The 13,202-nt window shown below is 35.6% G+C and overlaps 1 protein-coding gene and 1 pseudogene across 5 annotated transcripts in view; one reads left to right on the forward strand and one right to left on the reverse strand.

The window, feature by feature from the left end:
• FBXW11 (F-box and WD repeat domain containing 11) overlaps positions 1–13,202 on the reverse strand; it is a 136,026-nt gene that overhangs the window by 72,632 nt on the left and 50,192 nt on the right. The window lies entirely within an intron of this gene.
• Positions 2,126–3,132, forward strand: LOC103072163 (heterogeneous nuclear ribonucleoproteins A2/B1 pseudogene; annotated as a pseudogene).

Genomic DNA, 13,202 nt, shown 5'->3' on the forward strand with positions numbered 1-13,202 from the left:
TCAAAACAAATGGAAGAAATAATTTTTTTTTTTTTTTTTTTTTTTTTTTTTCTTCTTCCGGGGGACGCGAACGCAGTCCCCTGCTACCACGGATTGTGCAGTCGAGTTTCCCACGTTTGGGGAGGTCGCGGGGGTCAGCGCATCCGGAGTGCAGTGGATGGGCCTCGCCCTGGGAGGACCACCTTCGTGGTCGTGGTGGCTCCCCTGCCAGGTAAGTATTGGAATGATACAATTTTCAATTCATTTTCAGACATTAGCCACATCAAGTGTACATTTGACTTTCTCATATGTATTAATATCATCTAATTTTCTTTCTGTCGTCTCACCTTCTGTATTGTTTCTCTATATTATGAAGTGCTTAGCAAAATGAGCACCAGCTTATAGGTCACTCATTCTTTCTTTACAGGAAGAATAAATAATAAATAAAAATTAAATGTATTTATAACTTATGAATATTAACATACTACGTATAATATACGAAAATAAATTAAAAGGAATTAATCAGTAAATGAACAAATTTGTAAGAAAATATTAAAAATAGCTTTGAGTAAATATTTACCTCAATGTTCAGATTCTCAGTAAAACAATACTTTAAAAGTACTAAAAGAGAATGCCAATCTGAATCAGTATCTAGCTACCCAGAGATTTTATAAAATCCTGTTTGGCCATACATGGCTACACATTGTGATTTTCAATTTTCTCTAAGTCCTGAGTGGGAAACATCTAGCTGTCAGAGGGAGACAATGTATTAACGTAAGTTTCCATAGTGGGAAGTATGGCCCAGTCTTTCACCTATTTTATGACTCTTCGCAAGTTATAAAGGTATTTACATGCTGGGCAGTCAAAATAAATGTCACTGAATTATGAAAAAAAAAAAAAGAAAAAAGAAAAAAAACAGAGAGAGAGAAGCCACAGACTTGAAGAAAATATTTTCAAAAGACAAATCTGATAAAGGACTGTTAGCCAAAATAATACAAAAAAAAAAAACCCTCAAAACTTAATAATAAGATGAACAACGCAAATTTTAAAATGGGCAAGACATGAATGGACACCTCACCAAAGAATATATACAAATGGCAGTAAGCATATGAAAAGATGTTCACATCATGTTATCATATATCAAATTAAAACAATGAGATACCACTACACACCTATCAGAATGGCCAAAATACAAAACATGGACAACACCAAATGCTGGTGAGGATATGGAGCAACAGGAATTCTCATTCACTACTAATGGGAATGCAAAATGGTACAGCTACTTTGGAAATTCAGCAGTTTCTTACAAAACTAAACATACTCTTATCCGATCCAGCAATCACGCTTTTCAGTATTTACCCAAATAAATTGAAAATTTATGTCCACACAAAAACCTGCTCAGTGATGTTTACAGCGGCTTTACTGATAATAGCCAAAATTTGGAAGCAAACAGGATGTCCTTCCATAGGTGAATGGATAAACTGTGATATAGCCAGACAATGAAATATTATTTGGCACTAAACAGAAAGGAGCTTTCAAGCCATAAAAAGACATGAAGGAAACTCAGATAAGTATTACTAAGTGAAAAAACCCAATGTGAAATGGCTACATACTATATGATTCCCGTTATATGACATTCTGGAAAAGGTAAAACTATGGAGACAGTAAAAATAATAGTGGTTGCCAGGGGTTAGGAGGAGAGAGGGAAGAATAGGCAGGGCACAGAGGATTTTTAGGGCAGTGCAACTGTTCTCTATGACACTATAATGGTAGATTCATGTTATTATACATGTGTCAAAACCGATGATGATGTAGGTCCATGGATTGTAACAAATATACCACTCGGGTGCAGGATGTCAATAGGGGGGGAGGCTGAGCCTGTGTAAGGACAAGAGATATATGGGTACGCAACAGCCTGAGGTAGGGAAGATGCGTTAGTCAGGGGGAAGGTTCTAGAAAAGTGGCAGCAGTGGCTCAAGCGGCAGTGGCAGCAGAGCCGGGTCGCGAGTGGAGGTGCTCCTAGCGATGCTGTTTCCCGAGCTGCAGCAGTTCTCACTACAGCGCCAGGATGAGTCCGGTTCGTGTTCGTCCGCGGAGATTTCTCTCATCTCGCTCGGCTGCGGCCAATCGGGCTGAAGCAACTGAGTCCGCGATGGAGAGAGAAAAGGAACAATTCTGTAAACTCTTTATTGTGGCTTGAGCTTTGAAACTACAGAAGAAAGTTTGAGGAACTACTACGAGCAATGGGGAAAACTTACAGACTGTGTGGTAACGAGGGATCCTGCAAGCAAAAGATCAAGAGGAATTGGTTTTGTAACTTTTTCATCCATGGCTGAGGTTGATGCCACCATGGCTGCAAGACCTCATTCAACTGATGGGAGAGTAGTTGAGCCACAACGTGCTATTGCAAGAGAGGACTCTGGAAAGCCAGGGGCTCATGTCACTGTGAAGAAGCTATCTGTAGGTGGAATTAAAGAAGATACTGAGGAACATCACCTTAGAGATTACTTTGAGGAATATGGAAAAGTTGAGACCATTGAGATAATTACTGATAGGCAGTCTGGAAAGAAAAGAGGCTTTGTGTTTGTTACTTTTGATGACTGTGATCCTGTGGATAAGACTGTGTTGCAGAAATACCATACTATCAATGGTCATAATGCAGAAGTAAGAAAGGCTTTCTTTGTCTAGACAAGAAATACAGGAAGTCCAAAGTTCCAGAAGTGGAAGAGGAGGCCACTTTGGTTCTGGAGATTCTCATGGTGGTGGTGGCGGAAATTCTGGACCAGGACCAGGAAGTTCAGAAGAGGATCTGATGGATATGGAAGTGGTAGTGGATTTGGGGATGGCTATAATGGGTATGGAGGAGGGCCTGGAGGTGGCAATTTTGAAGGTAGCCCTGGTTATGGAGGAGGAAGAGGAGGATATGGTGGTGGAGGACCTGGATATGGCAACCAGGGTGGGGGCTACGGAGGTGGTTATGACAACGATGGAGGAGGAAATTATGGAAGTGGAAATTATAACCAGCAACCTTCTAACTACGAAGAGTTGAGACTTTGGTGGTAGCAGGAACATGGGGGACCATATGGTGGAGGAAACTATGGTCCAGGAGACAGTGGAGGAAGTGGGGGTTATAGAGGGAGAAGCCAATATTGAGCTTCTTCCTATTTACCATGGGCTTCACTGTATAAATAGGAGAGGATGAGAGCCCAGAGGTAACAGAACAGCTTCAGGTTACCGAAGTAACAATGTTAAGGAAACTCTTATCTCAGTCATGCATAAATACGCAGTGATATGGCAGAAGACACCAGAGCAGATGCAGAGAACCATTTTGTGAATGGATTGGATTATTTAATAACATTACCTTACTGGAGAGGAAGGATTGTAAAAAAAAAAAAAAAAAAAAAAAAAAAGCCTTTGAGGCAGTTTCTTAGCTTTTTAATTGTTGTTTCTTTCTAGTGGTCTTTTTAAGAGTATAGAAGCATTCCTTCTTTGATAATGTTAAATTTCTAAGTTTCAGGTAACATGTGAAACCTTGTTTAAGATTTTTCTCAACGTTTTGAAAAGCTACTAGCCAGGATCATGGTGTGATAAGACATAACGTTTATCCTTTAAAAAAAATTTAAGTCCGTGTGTAGAGTTAAGAAGCTGTTGTACCTTTACGATTTCATAAAATAATTCTAAAGGAAAAAAAAAAGAGAGAGAGATATGGGAACTGGGAACCGTCTATACTTTCCACTCAGTTCCAGGATAAAACTGCTCTAAAAAATTAAGTTTATGAATTTAAAAAAAAAAAAAAAAGGAAAGGGAAAGCCAGTTGTCTTTTGGAAACCATACAATTAAGGGAAGAAGAAATGGCAGGGGAGAGATTTTAAGATCCTGCAAGATTAAAGAATTTTTTGAAACATTCAAAGGATGCAAACAAAGCCCTTCCTCCTCAATCTCCTGCTCCCCACCCCAAAACAAGACACCCAGTAAAGAAACTATGTTTTGGGGACTTCCCTGGTAGTCCAGTGGTTAAGACTCCGTGCTTTCATCGAAGGGGATGTGGGTTTGATCCCTGGTCTGGGAAATAAGATCCTACATGCTGTGTGGTGCAGCCAAAAAAAAAAGAAGAAAGAAAGAAACTATGTTTTGTTACACTGATAGAAGATGTTCTTAAACTAGGACTCATAAAATTAACCTCAAACTGCCAGTCCTGCCCCCCAAAATGCAGTGACATAAGCAAATCTTCATCTACACACACACAAAAATTCAGTTAATGAAATCCCCACACATAAAAGAAGAAAGGACAGGGAGGGGCAGAAGAAAATGAAAACCTCAAATCAGTCTTTCCTAACTGGGGTTCTACAAGATAATTAAGCCCTACTGAGAGTGATTTTGGTAATTGTTCACTTGATTTTCCTAAGGATAGTACATAGATACTATCATTCTAGTTATACATAAGAAAAGTAAATTTATTATATACTACGTATGCCTTAGTGCATTATGGCATACTGCGCTTATGGAATGTGCCTGAAAAGAGTACTCCAAACTGAACTCAATATGCTTAAACAAATATTTGATGTTATTTTTTAAATGCCTTGAATCAGAAAGTCAAAACTCAAGAAGGAAAACATACCAAAAGCAGAAAGAAATGAAACAAGATTTAACTCAGTAAAGAAATAAAAACAAGATTATAATAGAAATGAAAGTAAATTACAATGCCCCCAAAATGATAAGTTCAAATGAAAAATGTAATAATAGGCATTAAAGAAAAGCAGGAAAATATGAGAATGAAAGTGAGATAAAGAAAGAAACAAAACAGGACAGAGAAGTAGCTGAAATCAAAGAAAAAGAGGAAAGCTTTCAGGGACAGACCCCTCCCCAATATCCTCTGCTTTAGCCTCTGTCTGAAGTACCTAGATACTAGTATCATTTCCTGAGCTGTCTTACAGATGTTAAAATGCCCACCAAATGCAAAATGTTAACTACTTGCTGACCATGAGCACACAGCCCCCACAGGCCTACTAGAGGCTAAGAACTGATAATGTTCACCCCTGTGACATGGCCCTGTTACCTCACCATCAACCAAAGAACTATGCATGAGCTGACCACATACCCTGGGACTCCTCTCCCTCATCTTGCCTTTAAAAGGGTTTTCCTGAAACCCACTGGGGAGTTCAGGTGTTTTGAGTACTAGCTGTCCTGGACTCCTTGCTTCGTGCCCTGCAATAAACGCTGCACTTTCTTTCACCGTAACCTGGTGTCAACAGACTGGCTCTACTGCGTGCAGGTGGGTGGACCCAAGTTTGGTTCGGTAACACTATAATTCAAGAAAACTTTCCAGAAATAAAAAGAAATCTGAACTGCATGTTAACAGATACTAGGGAAAATTGGCCCACAGCACTGAACTCCTAGAGATACCCTAGTAAAATTATTAGACTTTAAGATAAAGAAAAGATTTCTCAGTCTCCAGTCCAAAAAATTTTTTAAATTAAAAGAAAACTTACAAGAGAAAGAGCATGAATTAGACTGGCATCAAATATCTTAAAAACAATGTACCAAGCAACGTATCAGTGGAACAGCATTTTCCAAAAACAGTAGAAAAGGAAGTGTAAGGTAAAGATTTTCTAACCAAAGACAACAGGAAAACAGTTTCAAACAGGTAACAGGTCAGGGAATTCTGTATCCTTGAGCAACCAAGAGATGACTCAGAACACTTTAGCAAAAAGATTAATGGTAAACATTTAAAGATAGTTACAGTAAAAAAAAATATAAAATAAAATAAAATAATTACAGTATGGATATAAGAATAAAACAAAGATGAAGATGATGAGGGTTGAAGAATATGTGATACATTCTGAAAAGTAGAAATAATGCAGCTTAAAAGGAGAAGGGATCAGAAGAGGAAAGAACAAGTCCTGACTGTTGTATAGTGAACAGGTGGCAGTTAAAGAATTCCATTAAAAGGATAAACTTGTTAATAAAATATTAAATAAATAATAATTTATTATTAAATAAATAATAATAATAAATAAATTAAATAAAAATATTAAATAAAATCCCAAGAATTACAAGCATTTTAAAAGTTGTAAGTAAAGGGTAATCAATAGAACAAAACTATACACCTTTCTAAGTTTAAACAAAAATTTTATTTAAAAGAGCAAAGAAAACACATCATGAAAAGAAACTAAAAGATATGCAAAGAGACATGGATTAAAAATACACTAACACACACTACTCCCAATACAAAGCAGATCAAGAGGACCAAAATATAAAGTTCAGAAGAATAAACATAATCAAGAAGGTACAGCAAATATTAGAGATATCAAACTTTACACCCTGTAAATAGAGACTAATCTGTTTTTCAGGCACACATGAAAAATTTATGAAGACTCATCATATATTTGATCACAAAGAAATAAGTTCTACAAAAGAAAAAAAATCAGATAATAATAGCCTCTGATCAAAAGATATAAAACTAGAAATAACTCCCCCCAGAAGAACTGTTTTCTTTCAAAATCAATGCTATGAAGCAATTTATGAAGCTTCTGGCCTACACATGCTTTGAAGATTTGGTAGAATTCCCCTGTGAAACCATGTTGGTCTGATGCATTTTTGTGGCTTGGTTCTTTGATAAGTTTCTCTATTCTCTTCTTCAAAATTAGTTCTTGGATAAGACAACTCAACAATATAAAGATAACAGTTCACCCTAATTTATAATTTTAAAACACCCCAGTATAGGGCTTCCCTGGTGGCGCAGTGGTTGAGAGTCCGCCTGCCGATGCAGGGGACACAGGTTTGTGCCCCGGTCTGTGAAGATCCCACATGCCGTGGAGCAGCTGGGCCCGTGAGCCATGGCCGCTGAGCCTGTGCGTCCGGAGCCTGTGCTCCGCAACGGGAGAAGCCACAACGGTGAGAGGCCCGCGTACCACCAAAAACAAAACAAAACAAAAAAAACCACCCCAGTATCACATAAAAAGCTTCTTGTGGAGCCAGACAAGTTGGTACTCAAATTCATGTGAAAAAACTTATAAGAATACTCAGAAAACAACATGCAAAAAGAAAAGCTACAAGGTGCGATTAGCCCCACCAGACATTTAAACATACTATAAGTCTCTCTAGTTAAAAACAAGGTTCTTTTATGGCATTTGCATAGATAATTACTCTGATGTAGGGGTCAGCAAGCTTCTGTAAAGGATATTTCAAGCTTTGCAAGCCTCACAGTTTCTGTCACAACTACTTGACTCTTCTGTTGTAGCACAAATGCAGCCATAGACGACAAGTAAATAAATGAGTGGGCCTGTGATCCAATATAACGTTACTTACAAAAATAGGGCTGGGTTTGGCCAGAGGGCCATAGTTTGCCACATCCTGGCCTAATGGAATAGAATGTTCAGAAATAGACCCAGGTACATATGGAAATTTAGTACGTGATAAAAGTGGCTTCTCAAATCACTAGGGAACTTCAATGTTGTGTTGGTTTCTGCTGTACAGCAAAGTGATTCAGTTATACATATGTAATACATTCTTTTTTATATTCTTTCCCATTATGGTTTAATCATAGGATATTGAATATAGTTCCCTGTGCTATATAGTAGGACCTTGTTGTTTATGCATTCTATATTAGTTTGCATTTGCTAAACTGCAGAACTTTTTAATAAGTGCTGGGACAACTGGTCAGCCATTTGGAAAAAGATAAAATTAGAACACTGGAAAAAATATTTAAAACGTATGTCACAGGTAAAAGGACTTATATACCTAAATTTTTCTTTTAAATTGAGGGGGATAAAAATTACCAAAATCCCAATAGGAAAATGAGGAAAGGACATGGACAGACTTTTTAAAAGATATAAAAACAACCCTTAAATAAGAAAAGATGTTTAGACTTACTCATAATTAAAGACATGAAAATTAAAGCTATACATTTCTCACCTAACACTGGCAAATATTCACAAGTATGACGAGACATTCTGTCAGTAAAAGAGTAAGGAAACAGACACTCTCATATACTTCTGGTGGGAAGGCAAATGTGTACAACCCTTCTGGAAGAGAATTTGGCAATATCTAACAAAACTACATAAGTAGCTTGACGTTTTGATCGGGCATTACCTTTGATCCTGTATCAACCTTTTTTTTTAATTTCTTCATTTTTGGTTTTTTTATTGGGGGGGTTTGAATTTTATTTTATTTATTTATTTTATACAGCAGGTTCTTATTAGTTATCTTTTTAGTGTATATATGTCAATCCCAATTTCCCAATTCATCCCTTTTGATCCAATAATACATTTTTAGGAATTTTCCCTGAAAATACACTATAATTAAATACTATGAAAACACATATGCACAAGGTAAACATATGCACTGGAGCCCTGTTTGTAATTTAAAAAAAAAAAAAACCAAAACAACCTGCATGCTCATACGTAACATTCTAGCCGAATATACTATGGTGTATCAACACACAGTATGCAGCCTTATGCAAGAATAAGAAAGGCCTCTATGGGCTAATACAGAGTGATTTTCAGGGTACATTTTCAGGTGAAAAAAGCAAAGTGCAAAACAGTATCTACCTATATACCACCCTTTGTATAAGAAATAAACAGAAAAAAGAAAATATACATGTGTGTAGCTGTTCCTTAGTGCATAAAGAAACCCAGGAAGGATAAACCAGAAACTAAAAAAATTGGTTACCCAATGGAAACAGGATGGAAAGAACAGACGAATGGGAACAGGACAGAAAGGATGACCTTTCTGTATTGTTTTTACTCTTAGAACCGCAATACGTGCTTTATATACTCAAAAAAATAAAATCAACAACGACTGGGAGAGAGAGATGGAATACCAACAGAAACAAACGAACCTAAATACATTTCAATTGAATAACATAATCATACTTAATGGTGAGGAAAAAATTAATCCAAGTGACTCTGGAACTCAGCAATTAGAATACATAGCCAAAAACAAAAGTTAATTGTAAAGAAATATGCAGTATGGTTAGTAAATTTATTTTTCAGGGATATAGGTAAGCAAATCTAAAACTACTGAATATGCATTCTAGAACTGAGCAAGTGAATAAATATACTGTGGAAAACAGGAGTCATTGTTTCTCACTGTTAGAGAAGGGAGTTACAAATATGAAAAGGGCTACCTTAGAAAACTAGAATGAAATCTGTAAGACTGGACTAGAACTATCACTGTGAACTCGCGGTTTTTTTTTTTTTTTTTTTTTGCGGACCATATGTTTTTAGTTTTAGATTCTAAGAAAAATAGTGTGTAAAGATATAATTGACATCCTTCAGATTTTTTATATTTTAGTAGTTAATGTTGCTATTTAAATTATTTTATGAATTTTATATAAGACTATATTGAGTATGTAAGTTAAATTAGGAACCAAAATATATTTAAGGTAAAACAATAAAAATATAAAAATTTTTTAAATAGAAGTATAGTTGACTTACAATGTTATATTAGTTTCTGGTGTACAGCAAAGTGGTTCAGTTATATATATACATATATATGCATATATATATTCTTTTTCATATTCTTTTTCATTACAGTTTATTACAGGATATTGAATATAGTTCCCTGTGCTATACAGCAGGACATTATCAATAAAAATATAAAGTTTTTAAGAATGTTTTAAAAGATTAGATTTGATTTGGAAAATCAAAATTTAATCAACAACCTTAAAAATGTATTTTCTAAGTTTTACCACTGAAAGAACCTAGAAGAAATGACACTCAGAAGCAATGAACCACCTTCTACCCAGATCTTGTTCTGAATAATGGAACAGAGACTTAGGAGATTTGGAGAAGAACTATGTGATTGGAGGACATTTTATGTCAGAGATCAAGGAGAACACAATATATAATAGGTGTTTTGATCTGACACCAAAACAAATTTTAAGGTGTCCCACTACTCAAATGTTGAAGAATATACATACAAAACTAAACATTGATTAGTCACTGGAATATTCAAAAGAGAAAAATATTTCCATCATTCTAAGTACCATTACTTCAGCTTCTTTTGAGAAATAGATGAAGTAAAGATTTAACCCAACTTTGAAAAAAACACAGAAAACTGTTGTTCATTCTCATTTAATGACATTCTTATTATGAGGCTGTGAAGTAGTAGAGAAAAAATATATAGTACCATAAAAATCACCATTTTGCTACCTCTAATGAAATAATAGACTCAGGTAAGAATCACAAATAAATGTTAACATCGGTTGAAAGGTGACACTTTATTATTCCATATATTACTTTCTAACTGAAAAGGGGAGATGTTTTTAAGGGAGAAAGCTGGCAGTCATCACTTTAACTAAATGTTTAAAATTAACATCACTAAAAGTTAGACTGTCTATAATATGTGCTGCTTAATGGAATGTGATATTATGTACCCAAATCACTATGAAGAATTCTTACTAAAAATATTTAACCTGAGTCTAATTAAGGTTTATACTATCCTTCTCTTTCGACAAAATTAAGTAATACCACAAAAAATTAGGTCAATCCAGAATGTTTAACTTCTATAAGGGAACTTGTCTGATTTCTTAAAGAAATAAAGTAAAAAAAAAAAAAAAAAAAAAAAAAAAAAAAAAAGGGCCAAGGCCACAGAAGTCCAGGAAAGCCGGAGAAACTGTTCCAGATTGAAAGAAACTAAAGAAGTATGACAACTAAAGGTGTCTTATCATTCTGAACTGGATACCTTTGCTACAAAGGACATTATTGGACCTTTGGCGAAACTCAAGAGACTGAGGACTGGTTGGCAGTAATGTATCCAATGTTAATTTACTGATTTGATTCTCATATTATGATTATGTAGAACATGCTCCTTTGTAAGAAATATACACTAAAACACTAGAACATGACGGAGCATTCAGTCAGCTTTACTTTCACATAGTTTGAGAAACAAAAAGTTCTTAGTACTGTACTTACAATTGAGCTCAAGACTGTCTCAAAATCAATAAAAATAAATCTTTCAATGGCTGGTTTGCAATAACTAATACCCAACACTTCAAACTGTGGGATCATAACCCTAGGAAAAAATTGTGCTGAAATGTTTTGTGCCTTTTTCACCACCACTGTCAGATGATTTTAGTAAACATCTCAAACCGGTACTGACTGAGGACACTACAGGCTCAGTGTCTTCCCCAAGCCATTCACTACTAGTTGACAGTTAGGGATTCTTCCATCCTTCTCTTTCCTTTGAACTCTACCAGATCCCTCTGGGCAATGTTTCTTCTGGCAAAGTTTTTACTTTGAAATTAATTAGGTGTTGGTTTCTTCTGGTTACCATTACTCTAATCCTTAATTTTTCATTTCCTGTTGTCTTATAGATGAAGGATTTAACATTTGCCTTTTACTCTGAATTAAAAAAGATGGAAGCATGCTATAATATAAGAGATTTTACAAGGACTTCAGTAAGCGACTCCTGGTTTTCTAAAGGGAGAATGGGGTAGAAAGAACCTTCCTTTACTGGGGTAAACAGTTTTCGTATGCCATCTATCTACAAAGATTGGCAGCTGTTTTTTTGTACTACCGGGTCATAGCACAGTGCATGGCACACAGCAGGCAGTCAGTAAAAATGTACAAAATGTATTATGGGTGATTCTATACTTTCTGTATTTTCTGAATAACCTCATCTAAACTGAATAATCTCAATTTTGAATTCTAGTCAGAGCACCCAGGCAATTCAATAAGAAGGCACATGTTGGAAAATCTCTCTCAAGTCCTTTACTCTTGGCCAAGCATATCCAGTATTATTAGATCTTATTTTAGTAGGCCATGCCTTAGCTGACTCAACATATACTCAAATTGCTCAGAGAGGAGAGCTGCCATTTGTGAAGAGGCCTGTAAATTTAGAGTATTCTACTGAATCACACAAATCAGCCTTGCTAAGTTTTTTTAGAATAATAATGTTCAGTCCCAGTGAGGGTACAATGATATGCAAACCCTCTGGAAAACAATTTGACAGGATATATACAGTACACCTCCTAGGAATATATCCTAGGTAATTGAAGAAGACAGCAAAGAATTATGCAAAAAGATGGAGATTCGTTTTTAATAATTAAAAGTGAAGAGTTTAAGCACCCAGAAAAATGTTAAATTATGGGCTGTTCATGAAATATGGTAATTTCAAATTATGAGAAATTTTTAATGATAGGAAAACATTAACACAATAATTCTGAATAAGTGTACAAAGCATGTAAAGCATACAAAGCTATATATATAATCATATATATATATAATTCTCAACTATGTAAAGCATATGCAAAGATTAAAAACTCAAAGACAATATGCCAAAATACTAAGAATGGCACTTCCCTAAATTGAGGATTATTTCTCATTTTTCTTTCCACTTTTATCCCAACATTCTGTAATATGCATGTACTGCTTTTATAATCAGAAAAGATTTTTTAAGCAAAACAACAATACAATAAGCTATCCTTCAAAGAAAAATCAATTTTCACTCAAGGAACTCCCTTCAACTCACTTGAATACCTAGATTCAAAGAACTCAGAGAACTAAGTCGAAAGTAGTTCTGGCTATGACAGCAAATACCACTACCCCATATAATCCCAACAAAGCTTAGAGACAGCCATTCCTTCACACTCCAGTTTATTCTGTCTGTCCAGGAACTATTTTAGAAACAGGTGAATTTGTCATTCAGTGAACAGTAAGACATGACCGACCCTTTTCTCATGGAACTTGGGATTCTGATGGGGGAAAAAGAACAGACAGAAGGAAAAAAAACAAACATGGAATGTAATTTCAGGCAGTGCTAAGTGTTCTGAAGAAAAAATAAAGTAGGGTAAAGGAACAGAGTGAAAAGCAGGAAGCTATTTTAGATTGGGTGGCCAGAGAAGGCCTCTAAAGAAGAGATATTTGATCATGTACACTACTGGTGTTAACAACATAAATAGCATTCCTATTGTGTAATTGTCCTAGAAAACCCTATTTACAACTTAAAATACAGATAATCGTCTCTATGAAAATAGTTTCTACTTTACGAGGCAATAAGGTGTATTAGAACCAGAGAGACTAGGTTTAAATCCTGGCTTTGCCACTTAGTAGGTGTGTGCCCTTAGGCAAGTCGCAAGCTTTCTTTCTCAGTTTCCTCATGTATAAAACAGACATAACAAAACCTATTTCGTAAAATTTGTTCAGAGGATTAAAAAAGACAATATATGGAAAAGGGCTTAGTAATGTGTCTAGCGTAAGTGCTAACTGTGAGTTCCCTAC

Source organism: Lipotes vexillifer, unplaced genomic scaffold (genome assembly GCF_000442215.2).
Source record: "Lipotes vexillifer unplaced genomic scaffold, Lipotes_vexillifer_v1.1 scaffold621, whole genome shotgun sequence".
In the NCBI taxonomy this organism is placed as follows: Eukaryota; Metazoa; Chordata; class Mammalia; order Artiodactyla; family Lipotidae; genus Lipotes; species Lipotes vexillifer.